Here is a 17,824-nt window from a genome sequence, read left to right on the forward strand (position 1 = left end):
CTTCTACCCTCCACTCGTTTTAGAGGTACTTTGTCCAAACCGTTCTTATTCTGCATTTCTGAAGGATACTGCTCCCATTCCATCATGAGTACAGACTATAAATTGTAATTTGACTTTCCATTTGGAAATCATATGGGTTAGATTTCTCATTGCCGATAATTTGTTCTCGTTTACACGAAATACCTCTCTCTCTCAATTTATTTTTTTCCGTGTTAGGAACTACGTCATCGGTTTAAAGATTTTTCTCGGCTCGATGCAGCAATTAACCTGCTGTTCAAAGGTAGCTTGTTCATGGTTCGGTTCCCCCAGGGGGAGTGCCAGGGTTCTGAATAGTTTCTCCTACAGATGTTTGCAAACAGGCTTTCCATTTCCAGAGTCAGCGATAGGTTCTCTGGTTACAAATCATCTACAAACATCTGCCAACTTGCCTATAAGTTCGATGGTTTTTTAAAGGATGTCGAACTTCCTGGACACCTCCGTGTAAGAGATAGGCCGAGCTTTCCAAAGATTATATGGTTTTAGGGTTTATTGATCCGTCGAAATTAGACTCTAATACTCTAGCACCTCAAATTTTCGACTAGGGGAAGGATTTTGGGGTATTTTGAATAAATCACTTTATATTACGGAATAACAACATCGCATTGTCCTCGTCCAATTTCATATGAAAGTATTTTTTTATATATATTTTATATATATTCCTCGAAGCCCTGATTCTGACCTTTGTCAAATTAGAGGCAGATGTGTTTAAAAACCTCTTAGTAAAAAAGGGATTCGTGGACAATTGGGCTATTTCTCTGCAAATTGTATTGCGATGCTTAATCTAGAGAATTTTAGATGTGATATAAAAATCGTTAAATTGTAATGCGGATCAGTGACTTATATGTTTTGCCAGATTATCCTACAACCGAATGACATGCAAAAAATATACACATATCATCTTCTGTACCTGACAAACACGACTGATAATGTGATCCTTAAATGAATCAGGCGCCTTTCATAATTAGTACATTAAGGGTACCCAGGGCACCAAATAACCTCCGTAGTTCCTTGAAGGCTTGGGTCTGATTACCATTCTCGGGTACGTGGGGGCTGCACTCATCATAGTCAGTACAGAACAACAGTTCAAAAAATTCGAGGCGAAGAAGTGGTCTAGAGGCAATAAGACGAGATTATAGCTGGCACTGGTTCGACAAATTCTAAATACTAATTTCAAAGTAGTTATTCTTAACCGAAACAAAAGTAGTTGAAAACAGGAGGAGAATCTGCTACCAAAGAGAGACAGCCTTTAAATGGGAGAAACCTTGTGCTTGTTCTAGAAATATTTTTTTCCAAAAAAGTAATTTGAAATAATTAAGACTTGCCTTTGCTTTTCACTAGTAATATATTTATTAACCTTGCAAAGACCGATATTTCGGGAACCAGTCCAAAAAAATAACAGATTTTATATAGAAAATCGAGGAAGCAGGAGAGTTACTTAATAATTTGAGAGTATAAAAGTGCAAATCATTAGTAATTCCCTCCAAAATTAAGAATGGAAAAATCTGTCATCAAAATCAACGCAAGCGACATATTTGCTCAAATTTACCAACTGCCATAGACAAACCAATTAAAGATTGGATCATCTTGTTAAGTGCACTTTCAAAGATAATCCACGAAATAACGTTGTCCCTTTATCTTATCTTCCAATTCACTTTATCCCACATGCAAACAAGGCACAAATAATGTGTAATATGCATTTACCTGAAATGGTGTCATTACGAGAAACAACAATGAAAGTAAAAAAAAAACATCTTCGTAATCCGCATTGATGTCGCGCCGTTGTCAACATTTTATACCAAACATTGTCGACACATGACAAACTGAGTGGGAATTTCTGATAAAACCTGATAACCAGAACCGAATACGCATGGCTTTCAAGTGAAAACCACTAAGAGGATGATGTGGAGCGAACTAATTACTTTACAGGTAAATATTTAGTTGATGGGGGAACAAGTAATAAAGCGCAGAAAATATGCAAAATAATATTGTTGCACAAGCGAACGTGCTATCTGGCAGTACGGAATGAGGTGTTTAGGACGATATACATCAAATGGAGTTGTTTTGAATAACTCTATAGGGGAGAACGGAACTTACTCCTTCCAACCACAATCGATTCAAAAATCTATTGTTGCTTTCCGATTTGAAATGATTTAATTTCGACATTCAGCTTTTAATGGAACCAAAATATTTTGTTATGATTGGCTGCCAGGATTGAAATCCGTCTTCGTAGCGACTCTCTCCAGCCACCTTTAATTAGGTCACAGATTGCACAGATAATATGATATTATCTGCGAGATTTATTCTCGGATGCCTATCCTGATCTACATTTGTTAAACTATCTCTTCCGCGTCGGACCAAAGTGGAAGCCCAATCAAACACTTGGATCATAGACAGAATATTAAGCAAGAAGAGCGGCCAGCAAACTACGAACACATTAGGTGAATTCAATCAACACGAACAGCAACTGGATAACACGACGAGTGAACCGAAAAGCATGGAAGCAAAGTATGCAGTAGGCTAAGGGTTAACTTGGACTTGGTGGAGTATAGAGTATCTCCGCTGTCTTTTTCAATTTTCAATAAAACCGTAATTCAGTTTCATTATCGTCATACTTAATGCGGTGCAAGCGATAAGCCGGCAGGGCAACAAAAAGACGAACAGAAACATCCATGACGAACTAAGATTCAAATGCGGACAAACGAAATTCAGAGACTGACACTCTGCCAACTAGGCCATCACACCGTGGTTCATAAATTACCTTAGAATTAACTGATTCAAACTAGAACTATTTAGTTCAAATTAGAATCAGAAAAGTACCCTCAAAAAAGCTACTGTCAGCAGTATCTAAATTTTCTTTACCTTTTGTTTTTGTTTCATCCAACAACAACTTTTACGAGGACCAAGAAAGCGCGCTTTCCGTAGTCTTACATTTTGTGGATTTTTGACAGAGATCGCTAAGAGTAGAGTAGAGTATGCAGTTGCATAGCCAGCTGGCAATTTTTGGTTGGGTAGAAGAGAATTGGTTGAACTTAGAGATGGTGGGAAAGAAGATAGATTTAATGTTAGGCGATGACGGCTTTACGGTTTCTGAGAGAGCATAAAGCATCGTCAGGCGTTGCCTCACTTCTGCCCTGGGAGCAGCGGCTCGCAGGTTTTAAGTGCTCTTTTATATACTGAGCGTAATTTCGCCCATACTTTGGACTAAAGCTTGGCCAGAGCTGAATGTTACTTTTTCTTAAAAAAAATAGTAGATTTAGTGTTTTAAACTTGGGGAAATGGGAAATGAAATTTAAAATTCTTAGAGAAGAAATTTTATTATACCGAGCACGTTCGAAGCCTGAAACCCCCTGAGTTAAGCTATAAGCAAGCCCGCTGGGGTTTTCAATGTACCGGCAAAATTTGACGTCAGAGATAAAGTGGGTGAGATTTGTACGAAATTGGTGCTTAAAAAAGTTTAAGGGGGTCATCCCGTGTGTTGGGTTGGAGAAATCGATTTTTTTTTGCATGAATTGTATCTATATATAGTGGAGAATATGTGGGCAAAGAGATTTTCCGATATTCCGAGTCCTTAAGAAATTACAGGGTTAAACAGGTAAGGAGTTTGCAGCCGCGGCTAGAGTACTCGATGAAAAAGAGCATCGAATCTTTTTTTACCTGAGCCTTATAAATTCGAACACAGGTATAAATATAAAAAGATGGAAAACCAATCAATTGTCTAAACTTATTTGCTGTTTGGAATAAAAAGGATAATCCAGTCTAGAGTGAGCACTGAAAGACGTTCAAGTTATACTCAGTTATATTTTGTTGTAAGTATTGTGCTGTTTGTGTGTTCAGTGATTTTTTTAAATGGATCGTTCGAGGGGAGATCGCTTTAACGTTCAACGTCATGCTCGCACTAAAAAACGAATATTTCATGGGAATCGATAGTTATCAGAGAAGAAAAAGGACTTCGCATCAACATCAGCAAAGAAACTTTTAGCAAGCATGAACATGGATGTTCCAATTGCGTCAAGTTTTGTATATTGTATATTGGATTTTGCTGGAGTTTTCTCCTGTATTTCTGCAAATAATAAAATATACGTAGTAGTAAAAAAGGAATGCGTAGGACATGTCGAGAAAAGAATGAGAACGCGGCTTAGAAATGCAAAGAAGAATCACAAAGGCATTGGTGGAAAACGAACGAAAACGGACGAAAATCCTCAGCATCAAAATTGTCCAGCAGGCGAGGACAGTTGGTGCAAATGGCGCAAAGCGGAAGCTAAAGGAGAACTGGATAGTTTTCACCACGAGAAGGCAGCTTTGACTGAAGAAGTTCAAACAGTCATCAAACCAATCTACGAAAATTTTTCACGAGATGATCTCTTGAACAGATGTTTAAGAGCAAAGACCCAGAATAACAATGGGTCGTTAAATGCATTGATCTGAACTTTCGGTCCTAAACACCTTCATTCTGGGGCCAAGGTCGTAGAAATAGCCACTTTTCTGGCTGTAATTATTTTCAATGAAGGATTCAATGGCATTCTCAAAATCCTAGTGACAATGGGATGTCAAGTTGGTCACATATGTCAGGTTTATGGCGACCGCCGTAATGAAGCGCGAATTTGGCGGTCCGAACGACGATCGACTGACCTCGCTAAAAGAGCCACAATTGAAACCAGCGAGCAGCAATCGGCCTTACAAGACTTTTTTTGAAGAAACGGAGGGTGCTCTCTATGGACCAGGTACAGCAGATTGATGGTGAGTTAAAATTTTACTGTTGATAATCACATTTAAATTTTCAAATGCGTTTTTCTCGAAACTGCATCTTGAAAATCGGCTGCCACCATAGCTCAAAATCTATCCAACCAAATTCTTTGAAATTTTTACGGCTTCTTTAGTACATTTTTCTACGGTCCGCAAACTAGGATAATTGCAATCGGACGGGTAGTTTTTTTTTTTTTTTTTTTTTAATAAAAAAAGCCGTAAAAAAACACCAAAATCCAAAAAATTACGTTTAAACGCCCACCAAAAATTTACCTTTTAATATTTTCTAATTATCCTAGTTTGCGGGCCGTGGAATATTGTCCACATTAATATGCCGTTTAGTTTTTTCCCCTCAGATGAACACAGCGCCCTCCAGCGTGGCAGCAGAAAAACACCTTTTTTGGAGATGGGTGCATAAATTAACACCTATTCCGAAAAGTAGCAACGAAATCAAGCTGAAAAATTTATCACATATACTAGAGATATCAACAAACATATGGTGAAAAAATCACGTCTCTATCTTTATCCAGTCCTTCAAAATAATTTTTCAAAAAAAGGCAAAAAAAACGGCCTTCACACGGGATGACCCCCTTAAGCTGATGAGATTTGTACAAATCAGGGGCTGAAGCGAAGATTAAGGAAGTCATCCCGTGTGAAGGCCGTTTTCTTTTGGCTTTTTTTTAGAAATTTTTTGTGAAGAACTGGATAAAGATGTCTTGAGCGTGCATAGTAATTTTTTCAGCCTGATCGCATAGTTCGTTATTGAAATACAGAGCAATTTATACACCCATCTCCAAAAAAAGGTGTTTTTCTGTTGCCACGCTAGAGGGCGCTCCGATCATCTTAAGGCAAAAAAAATAAACGACGTTTTAACGTGCAGACTTAACTACAGTCCGAAAACTAGGATTATTAAAAAATATTAAAGGCTAACTTTTTGGTGCGTTGTTAAACTTTTTTTGTGAATTTTGGTGTTTTTTAAGGCTTTTTTAATTGCGCTTCAGGTTTTGTTTGTTTCTTGTGTGAGTATATTTGAGTGTAGAACTATCCCATTTGTACGTAGCCCGTTAAGAATATGCATTTAGCATATCAGATTTAGTACTTCGGGTTGTAAATTTACACGGTAAGGCAACTTTGAGCTACTGTAACTTTGTTACTAATAGTATGATTTTGATCAAACTTGGAGATAATATGCTTGATATTATATTTTATACTACTACCAACTTTTATAACTCTGACATAAACTTAAGGGGATTTTACTCAATTTTCCCAAAAATACGGTAATATACTATTATTAACTTAATTTGAACCGATATCAATATGGAGAGTATTTTGAGGCCTGGGTACCGTATAGAGGCAGCTTCATAATTTTTTTCAGATTTTTCGATTGGGTAGTTTCTGAGAATGGCTCCGTTAAAGAAATCATCATTTTGGTTAGAGCGCAAGGCTGTCGTACGGAAGGTCGCGGTTCAAATCTCACTGGTGGCAGTGGAATTTGTATCGTGATTTGACGTCGGATACCATTCGACTCAGCTCAGCTGTACCTGAGTCAAATCGGGGGTAATAATCTCGGGCGAGCGCAATGCTGACCACATTGCCTCCTAGTGTATCGTTACGGTCTTGAATGAGGTGCTCTAACACACTTCAAGGCCCTGATCCAACATGGATTGTTGCGCCAACGATTATTATTATTATTATATGACTTATTACATGTTTAACACTATAATTTCCGAACGACTTCGAATATCAAAAAATCACTTCGCCCATATATTCTACACTATATCTAGATACAATTGATGCCAAAAAAAAATTCGACTCCACAAATCCGACACACGGGATCACCCCCTTAAGTCGATGAGATTTGGGCTAATCGGGGGATGAACTGCAGATAAAAATGGCAAAGTTAATCAGATTCATCCAAAGTCAAAGAACTCTACCTTGCTGTACACTAAATAGAAGAGGCCATGAATATCTTCTACATGCGTTTGTTTAGGTCAGATTAAAAAACGTAGTACGCATTTAAGATGTTCTACGAAGATAAATAGTCAATAACAAGCATGTCACACCTCTTTATATGAATCACTGATTTATTATTCAGTAGTCGCACGCCCGTAGTATATTAATAGCTTCTGGCCTTAGTTCGATAAGAGAAAAGAGGAACGAGAAGATTGCAACAATCTTTTTAAATTTATTCATAAAATTTCATTCCCTAATCTTTTGGCCAAGAGCGAATGTTTTCTTTTTTATTAAATATTTTAATTTTTACTGACTAAGAAAATGTACTCCTTTTGAAGTCATGGAAAAAATAATTCTGTCCACCATGAAATTCGGTTAGGTTGTGGAAATGGAGGAACCGTAGCCCTATTGAATTCATCAGAAATCTGTTCACAGTTCCCTGTCTACGCTATTTGGACAGCATCTTTCAAAAGCAGAAAATAGATAAATTTTTCACTGCAGAATATCCTAACGAGGCCTACAGGTACCCGAGCCAATCATCCCTGCTATTTGCAGGGGTTAGCTGGAGAAGTAGGCGTCCGTTGGAAGACTTATCAAAGTTTCCATGTGGCACTTTTTGTGGTTTCTAGTCAACACTCACTATGGGCGACAGGGCGGACGACACTGCGGTAAATTTATGATTTGCTACGTGGCGTACTGACTTTTGCTGTTGTACTGGCTTAATCCAGTTTGCAACCTTCAAGATGACGAGTGCCTCTTGTGTACCCTTTAAAGGGATGCGTGCTAAGAGTGGCGACTTTAAAGAAACACACGCAGGTTTATGGCCGTATCTGCAGTCGCGATCAAAGCGACAAATATCCCCAATGCATACCTACCTTCGACAGAGAAAAATATACAGACAGTTACATATGTAATATGAAGATCCTGGACAATTAACGATAATGCCTGTCGTGTAGGCGTAATCCAATTCTGAGACCACAATCAGAGCATCCCATGACTAGCATAGCGGTACTGGTTTATACTGAGTGCAGGTCCAGCATTCGTACTAGGATATGCACTCGAATTGTGAAACGCAACTACGCGCATTGAACCCATGAGAGGCTCTGCCGATGCTTTGCATGTAATTACAACTACAATGAAAGCGGGCAACTGTAAATAACCGGCCAAAGGTACACATCGAAACGTCTCACTACAGGGTCAAAGCCCTTACTGTACAAGACAATGATCTTGCCAGTCCTCATGTATTTCTCGGAGACTTGGGTTCTTAGCAAGAAGAATTGCCAACCCTTGGCCGCGTTTGAGAGAAGAATCCTCCGAAGTATTTTTGGCCCCCTGCATGAGGATGGACGATTCCGTAGCCTACATAACGACGAAATCTATGAGCGATACCAAGACCGTCAGGTTGTGGATAAAATCCGGCTCAATAGGTTACGGTGAGCGGGCCACTTAATCCGTATGGATGAGGATGATCCCACCCGGAAAGTCTATAAGGTCAATATCTATGGTAGAAAAAGAAGACGAGGCAGACCCTGCCTGAGATGGAGCGATGGCGTAGATCAGGACGCCAGATAGCTGTTAGGGATATCGAATTGGTGGACCTGGGCGCAAAACAGGGATGTCTAGAGTTCCCTATTAAGGCAGGCCTAGACCGGATACCGGTTGCTGCGCCGTTGATGATGATGAAAGATATATCCTACAGGAATTCCCCAGAAACCTAGGAGGTCAGCCCGATTTCCCTGGTATTTCGTGCCAAGAGCCTCACTCATCTGAAGAGTCCCTTGCAAACTCGGCGCCCCCCCCTCAACTAGGTGGGCACGGCACATGTTATATGAAGATTTTAGGTGCCTTTATGAATAGCTCATATCTTCTTTTACTGAGGAATTTTCCATAAAACGCTCGGTGTGATTTCTGAGTTTGTAGTTAATATAGCCCATTTTTCGCATAAGAAAATATCAAGTCCATGCTTCTACGAAACTACTCTAAGGGATACAAGTATACGGAATTATTTTGCTGAACTGAACTTTCGACGCTCCTAAACAAGATTTGAGAGCCCAAGGATGCGATTGATTTGAGCATCATGGAAAGCGTTTAACATCTATCGGGATCTAACTCAACTGGTAATACTAGCAATGATAAAAAAAATGTTGCTGTATTGCCAGGAAACTCAATAGAGTTTGGAAGTAAATTCAAAGAACCTTGCCTGCAACTGTTCGATACAGTTACAGTCCCTATGGGACTGAGTTCAAAATCCAAAATTGCGATATTATCAGATACGTCTATATAGTGAAATCAATAAGTAGTAAGACTGATTGTGTGTGGGCGCGACAAAGTGACGGAGAGGAATTCCACCCGAGGAGGCAGCTTTCACGAAAAAAAGTTACCACGGCACAATCTTCGTGTCTTCGCAGAGTGAACACACTGTTTCCTGTGAACCCTGCAAAGTGAGCACATTGTTTTCTGCGATGAGTCGTTTAGAACCTTCGACATGCTTAAGTAGACCAGCGGAAATGCAGCCATGAGTCGCATTTCACCACAAGTTGTTGTCCCATCGCGGAGCCATCCGCAGCATCAGGGATTGTCAAAAATGTAGTGGAACAAACAACTTCTGGACACTGATTGCCGGTTATTAGTTTGTGTGATTAGTGAGGACTTAAGCCTTTCCTACGACGCCGTTCAATGCGGAAAGTGTGCACGAAATTTCCCCTGAGTAATAAACAAATGCGAATGGTATGCAAGTTTTGAAATGCATTAGAAAAAACCCAAATTTTCTATCTAACGTGGTTACGGCAGACGCAGCCTAATGTTTCTAGTGCGACTCGGAAACGCAACGCTAAAATTGAGAATGGCGCACTATCAACTATCTTTGTCCGAACAAGGCTCGGATAAGCAGGTCCGAGGCAAAACCATACTTCTGATCTTTCTCTGATCATCGTGGTGTCATTTACACGGTGTTTTTACCTCCAAAGAAAGGCCACGCTAGATGATTTTTCGCGGATGTTCTTGGTCGGCTGCGAAATGGTTGGCTCGGTAATGTGTAATTCACGTTGATTCGTCCTCTCTACAACCTAGACATGACTCTACTTTTTCTCTGTTGCTTCAGTTGAAAGAGTACAACGATGCAACTCTATAGAAGACGTCCAAGGATTTTCGATAGTATTCCAGACTTCCAGAAGGCCTATGATAACTGGCAAACACGTTATCTCCGGAGCACTGAAGCACCAAAGTTTTAATTTAAATACTATTAAGGTTTTATCATATAGTAATATGGACAACAAGCGTCCTGGGAAAATTGCTGATATGTAGCCTTAAGAATGATGAATCCTGAAATGGTAATTTTTTCGTAAGGAAATGAGCGCCAAGTGAGAAATAGTCTGTTGAAAGTGATAATTAAGAAGGATATAGGTCCTTTCAAAAATTACTGTTAGAATCAAATCATACCCAGGCCTCTATCATATCAAGCAGGCGACAATCCTGCTAGAAAACGTAACGCTCATGATCAATTTCAATAATCAGGCTCTAAATAGAACGATTACTTAGCGACCCATGATAAAAGTGAAAGTCAGCAGAGATTATATTGGGCAAAAGTACACAAATCATAAGCGCGCAAATATTAACAGTTCATAGGTCACTTTTTCCCTAGGAGCGATGTTGTCGCTGGTTTCACTATTTAGAGTAATCAGCTTCTTCGACAAGGACCGTACAGGCGACATATAGAGGAAAAAAGTTGAGAGGATGAGATTGGACACAACCAGCAACCATATTTGAAATCGCACTCTCTGATTTTGCTCTGTATTGAGAACATATAGATGACGATACCACTTCAAAGTTCAATCATGTTTTAATTTGAAACCAGAAGGAAAGTATCCTGCAAAAACAAAATGTTCGTAAGACCAGACCCAGTGGAACTGCTGGAAGACGTTAGAAAGTAAACTAAAAGGAACGATTTCGCCTCCATGCGAATGGACATTTGTAATATATTCGGTATAGCATTCAACTCGATAATCTGTTCAATGAATCGGAAAAGTTCAAGCGGAATAAATTTCTACAACTTCAGTGGTTCAGCTATGACCGATGGCTAGATATGCTAGCTAAATACGGAAAAGCAGGACCGCACAAAGAAAATTGCTTCTTTCTCTGCTATCTTTGGCGTTATCCACTATTATGATTTGTTGAAAGTTAACTACATTAAAATCATTTTACATGATGTCCACAATTGTGGAAGCAATACAAAACCCTTCACCAACTCTTTCTTGTTTTCAGCACATTTTCAACCAAATCGATAACCAATTCTATAGTTCGTTTTACAGAAATGAGCTTGTACCGCTTCCACAATGCAAGGAAGATCCCCCCTGCAATGCATACTCCGTACAACGAACGAAATTGCTGAGGGAATAATCCGTGAATGTTGCTTGGTCAGAAATACATGCACATGGTCAAGGGTAGTATGGCTTTGGTCACATCACAATCCATTAGAGGTCCATTATAGATTTGAAATGGACTTCACTTCACTTCTAAGCAAACCTCCTCATTTTTGAATTTTTTTTGTCTGCAGATTTGCTACAAACTCCCTACCTAACTAGAATAAAATTGTCTGTTGGTCGCCCCTCATTACAGCACCAACGCTACGCTTAATCAAATATAGTCATGTGGGGTGTCAAATGAAAGGTTTCGATTAGTAATTTTCGAAGCCGGTGTTAGTTTTGACATTTTTTGGAAAGGTGGGGAGTGCGGGGGATCGAAAGTGATTATTTCTTTAACGAACCCATTCTCAGAAACTACTCAAACGAAAAATCTGAAAAAAAAAATCAAGGAACTGCCACTGTATGGTGCCTAGGCTCCGAAATATCCTCCATACCGATACCTGTTCAAATAAAGTTAATAATAGTAGATTACTATAATTTTTAGTAATTAGCAGGAAAACCTCCCTTAAGTTCACTCTAGAATCACGAAACATATGTAGGCTACATCATAGAGCATGATCCTACCAAATTTGGTGCAAATCGCACTATTACTAATAAAGTTATAATAGGTCAAAGCTGTCGCTTCAGTGCAAATTCAAGGCTTTGAATGTCAATATCACTTGAAAGTAGATATATGCATATATTACGTGCTACATACTAATGGGACAAATGCAGACTCAAATCTCTATATAAAAGAAATACACAAAACCTTTCATACCTGAAGCGTCTAGCTTCCGGTATCCCGACTTGTTTTTGCTGTTCGTCTTCATATTACTTTCATTGGCCGGTAAGACTTGGAGGAGTGTAGCACGAATGCATAGTTGATACAAAGCTGTCTCACGCAACCTCGTATGATTCGGCCACCACTCTTCACCAGCCTAATCTGTGATGCATAAATTATAACAAAGGTCCTCACAGGAACTGGTCGGAGAATGCAAACTTTGAGAAATTCTTCAAAAGTTTAGGTTGAATTAACCTTATATCGCCACTCTAGTTAAGCACATATATCAATTCTGGACATTTGGCGCTCGCAGAAGTGTTGCTATTATGTAAACCCTCCTTCCCTACGTTTTACCGGGTTTGCAGTTCTGTAACACTTTTTGGCAACATGCCTATCATCTTCAGATTTTCTGCATCGAACGGACCAACCAGTGCCCTTTTAAATCCTTTCGCGAAGTATTCATACATGAGCAGGATCATAAAGAAAAATTCGGGCCCATGGTAAATAGGGTTCTTTTGTACATTATAAAAATAATCTAATTTTGGTAAAGCCTCTACTCTGAGTCCGTGGCACTCTCCTCCTTCCCTTCTCCCCAAGACTGCTTAAAAAATATCAAAGGTGCCAACAGGCAGAACAAAGCGAATCAGTAAACTACGAAAATGAGAAAATTGGACGCTTGAGGATTAAGGGATTGGATATGGAGCTTAAAATTGGACCTAGCGAGCTGGACTTAGGGTTTGAACCACTCTCTTTAGAGAAACTGCAATTCGTTGCGAACGGCAGAACATAAGCTGGCACAAGCTTATGGACTACAATGGCAGCCTAGATTGCGGAAATATTCCGCAGGTGATTACGTTGGACTAATATCCTGGAGTAGGGCCAAGAGGCGGAATTGCGTTTTCGAATGAAATTCAATTTTTGCTGTTCTTTCGTAACTTAAGATTGAGCGCTATAAAATTTAGGTACTAATGGATTTAGGCCTAGAAATATCAAAATGAAGTAGGGACTTTTAATACATTAACAGAATAGTTTCTAGTTCGGTTGTGGCACAGAAAGATCCTTTTTTGGTGAGTCTATGTATCTGAGCAGCTTTTGCAATATCATATTCAGTTTGAAGTAATCCAATGAGTAAATCTTGAGCAGGAGGTCAGCAACCTGTTCGTTTAATGACCCATCTTCATACGCAAATATAAATTAATCCAAATATTTCCTTACAACTCAATCACTGACTGTGCAATTCAGTTGATGCACAACAAATATCACAATTTCCAATAACGATCAACAACCTTCTGTTCATATGTTCATTTGCTGACAATACACAAATGCAAAGATCACCTTGCAAAATTCCACTTCACAATCACTGACTGCACTTTATTTGCGAGGCGTCTTCAGGGTGGATCGTTAATTAAGTCGTTCTAGAGTCGTCAATTAAACCGCGGCACTATCACGATTCGCTGTCGATAGTATGTCGAGAGCGTTCACTGATAAATCAAAAACTTCAAAACAAATAGTAAGCGTAAAAATGTTTCGAGTTTGACCGGATCAATGAGACTGTCATGCACAACTGAACCTCGCTGGGTACACTCTAAGCCCCCGATTGGGCTCCAAACGCACCGAAAAGACGAATTCAATGTAAATCCGTATAAAAGCAAAAGCAACCGCCGTCCACCAGTACTTCGTGTAATGAGAACAAATCGTGGAACGTTGAAGACTTTATGAAAACAAACCTTAACGAAAATAAACAACTATCAACAGTAATTTAGTGAAGACCATCATGTGTGGAAGTTGAACATACCAAAGGCCGGCGGAACAAGCGTTTTAGGTTCAGCCTCTCCACTGCCATGATCCATTGCAATCGCTGGAATTTTTCGGGAATATTTTCAGTAATTGAGTCAGTAACGTTGAAGAAGGAAGCCCTGCATATGGAGCCTAATTGAAATTATTGTGGTTGCATTTTGACTCCCTATGGCCTATGTTGCTTTGCGACCTTTGGTCTTGGTACCGCGTCGATGGATTAAGGGGCCATTTGGGAGCTGAGTTGGGAAATAATGGAGAGTTTGTATGGGGAAGTGTTTGAATCAAAGGGGTTCAAAAGGGACCATAAATGGAAGGCAGGGTAGCCTGTTAATTTTTGCTTTTTTAGCACTGGGGAGACATCAGATCAATCAAATGAGAATACATAATTGGGTCACAATATTTCGCCATGTGCCAACTCTATCACCATTTTCTGACCCCCATTTTCTATTCACGCTTCTTCCCAAATATCTAAAATTTCGCAGATTAAACTATTTCTCTTCCAAAACCTCCCCCTTAGCCGTCTATGCAGAACTTTCTGGCTACCAGCTATCATGCGTATATGACGCATATCATGCTAATATCGCACAATAGATGGAATGTACTAAGTCTTGTAACTGATCTTGCGCGTTTTCACGCTTTACCGGATCAAATTATTGGCGCCCGTCTTTTTTTGCTTTCTTACTTTTTCCGCTGGGCATATTTTCATGTTCCAATATGACAACAGCCAACAGAACATAGTATGCCCCACAGAGCCTCCCCGAAAATATGGCGATAGCCATGCTGGAGGAAGGAGGCCACAAGAGAGTACTTTGGCACAGTTATTACTTATATGCACTATTGTTATGGTTACACGGGTCGTGCCATGTTTTTTGCTACCATTTTGAACAATTCCAATTCGGAACGATATAAATGCAATGGACATGTAACGAAAACTTTTTTGTTTTATAATTACAATGACGGAATCGCTCAGTAATGTTTTGGTGGATGGTGTGTTGCGATATATGCTAATCGTAACTTCCTGTCCGTACATTATTTAGCTCAATTACATTTGCGTTCTGCATTCTCAAAATTACAGGGTATTTATGCTGGCGGTAGAATAGACGGAAATTGTGTGGATAAATGAATATTTATGTTTTGGGTCACCACGATAATGGGGGAAAGTGGAGGTTGTTAGTGGTTTTAGGAAAAGTTATTGATTGAACCACCATGGGGGGCTTAGAATTCAGCACAATTGTTCATATTTGTCGTGACACACGGGTAGAAATTGAGTTTTGAATAAGAACCAACTATTTAGTAAGTATTATAATATCTGGTGGTCAAAGGGTAGTATAGGTCCCAGGGCGAAACGTTGATTGGTACCCACGATGGAGCATAAAACCTGGGAAATGCCTGCTGAACCAACACCAACAGCTCTACTACCAAACCCTATCTCCACCTCTACGTGGTGACCGCTGGGAGCTCTTTCGTAACGAAAAGCTGCAGACGGAGAAGGATGAAGGCGAGTCTCTCGCGCCTAAAAACGGGACAAACTGTACCAACTGGTCCTCCAGGTTGGGGGTTGACAACCATACACGGAAAACCGATGTTACGGAGCCACGAAAGCCTCGGACAGGATGGACTTTACAACGACGAACCCGGCAACGACAACGGATTAACGATTTGTGCATTTTCTCATGGAGATGCTTTGGGCAGGGACCGGTTTCCTGGAAAAGAGCCGCTACACCATATATTATAGTGGCCATCCAGTAAACCATGTGCTCGAAGTAGGTCCCTTAGTCAACCAAAAAATTAAACCTGCTGTTATCGGTTTTGAAAACATAAGCGGTTAGCTATGCACACTGCGCTTGCGAGGCAAGTTTAGAAATATAAGCCTCATTAACGTTCACGCCCCTACAGAGGAGACTGCAGAGTCGGAGAAGGATACCTTCTACGAGGTAGTAGAACGAACCCTCGAAGCCTGCCCCAGATATGATATTAAAATCATACTTGGGGATTTTAACAGCCAAGTAGGGAAGGAGCCCGTATTCAGGCGATACGTTGGCTCCCATAGCTTACACGAAAAAACAAATGATAACGAACTGCGGACTATTCAATTAGCAGGGTCACACGAAATGGTTGTTGGAAGTACCTGGTTTGCGCGGAAAGCGGTCCACAAACATACGTGGGCCTCTCCAGACGGGACCACTTTCAACCAAATTGACCACGTGTTGATCGAACGCCGCCATCTCTCAGCCTTGATGAATGTCAGAACATATAGGGGGGCCAATATAGACTCAGATCACTATCTCGTTGGCATGGTTCTCCGAGCTCGAATAACAATACCACCTAGAATCCCCTCTGACAATCAGGTGAGAGTGAACATTGAAGCCATCCACAACACAACCCTCCGCGACACTTATAAGAGGGAAATGGATGCCGCAATAACCGCAGTCAACAGAGGACCTGGAGATGAAGCATCAACAAATGATCTTCACAATCACCTGAAGAACGTTATCATGGCTACGGCCACAAACATACTTGGCCCCAAACGCAAAAGGAGTCGGAACGGCTGGTTTGACGATGAATGTAAGCTAGCAACGGAACGGAAGAATGCGGCATACCGAGTAATGTTGCATTCTCAAAGAACGCGGGCACGCGCAGTGACGTATCACGAACTCCGTCGAGCGGAGAAGCGACTTCACAGACGGAAAACGGAAGCCTGGGAGAACTAACAAGTCTGTGAACTAGAAAAGTACAGGGAGCAACCGCACCAGGCGCGCAAGTTTTACCAACAAGTCAGCAGGATGATGCCTTATACACTTCGATGCTCATCCTGCCACCAGAGAGACAAAGAGGGAAATCTGATTTCCGACAGAATGGGCATATTAGAGCGATGGGTTGAGTACTTTGATGAGTTACTGAACAACCAGAACATCGGCGAGTTGGAGGTCCCGCCAACTGAAGACAACGGACAAATACTGCCACCACCAAGTTTAGGAGAAACAGTCCGTGCAATTCATCGGCTAAAAAATCATAAGTCGCCAGGAGCCGATGGAATTACAGCCGAATTGGTTAAATATGGAGGCGACCAATTACACCAAGTGGTTCATCAAGTGGGACAGCGAATCAATGCCTGACGATTGGCAACGAGGCATTATCTGTCTCATACATAAAAAGGGAGATATCACACAGTGCAGCAATTATAGGGGTATCATGTTGCTGAGTACCATCTATAAGATATTCTCCGCTATCTTGCTAGGCCGGATAGCCCCATATGCCCAGAACATCATTGGCCCATACCAAAGAGGCTTCATTCCAGGCAAATCAGTAACAGATCAGATTTTCTCTCTGCGGCAAGCGATGGAAAAACTGTTGGAATATGGACATAAGTTGCACCATTTTTCATCGACTTTAAAGCCGCCAATGATAGCATCGCCAGGGTAAAACTGTACACGGCCATGAGAGAATTCGGTATCCCGCGACATCATGCGTCCTCTTTAACCTGGCCCTCAAGAAAATGATCGGTGATGCTGAGGTAAATGCAAGGGGTACGATCCTCTTTAAATCCACCCAACTACTGGCCTATGCTGACGATATCGACATCATGGGAAGAACCACCCGAGACGTACAAACTGCCTTCATCCAGATCGAGCAAGCGGCGCGAGATTTTTGGCTGCACATCAATGAAGGCAAGACAAAATATATGGTGGCAACGTCAGCACCGAAAACCAAGCAACCAACAACATCAAACCGCACTGGTCAAACGGGAAGAATAAAGATAGGAGACTACAACTTTGAGACCGTTGATATTTTCTCTTATCTTGGGTCGAAAATCACAACCAATAACAGCTACGATCATGAAATTGGTTGTTGGCTGCCAATAGAGCCTATTTCAGCTTACGTTTCGTAAGCTCGAAACGTCTCACCATAGGGTTAAAACTCTTACTGTACAAGACTATGATCTTGCCAGTTCTCATGTATTCCTCGGAGACTTGGGTTCTTAGCAAGAAAAATTGCGAACTCTTGGCCGCGTTCGAGAGAAGAATCCTCTGAAGAATTTTTGGCCCCCTACATGAGGATGGACGATTCCGTAGCCTACACAATGACGAAATCTATGAGCGATACCATGACC

At 40.7% G+C, this 17,824-nt stretch overlaps 1 protein-coding gene across 3 annotated transcripts in view; it reads right to left on the reverse strand.

Annotated features, from left to right (window-relative positions):
• The window catches only part of LOC119646814 (septin-7), a 277,350-nt gene that overhangs the window by 212,061 nt on the left and 47,465 nt on the right, over window positions 1-17,824 (reverse strand). Inside the window, exon 1 of one of the 3 annotated variants that reach the window (XM_038047425.1) lies at window positions 13,132-13,461. The exons of the other annotated variants lie outside the window; for them this stretch is intronic. The gene's annotated coding sequence lies outside the window, so the exon portion shown is untranslated. Of the gene's footprint in view, window positions 1-13,131; window positions 13,462-17,824 lie in introns of those variants that run through there. 3 annotated transcript variants of the gene reach the window in all.

This window comes from Hermetia illucens, chromosome 1 (assembly GCF_905115235.1).
Source record: "Hermetia illucens chromosome 1, iHerIll2.2.curated.20191125, whole genome shotgun sequence".
Classification (NCBI taxonomy): Eukaryota; Metazoa; Arthropoda; class Insecta; order Diptera; family Stratiomyidae; genus Hermetia; species Hermetia illucens.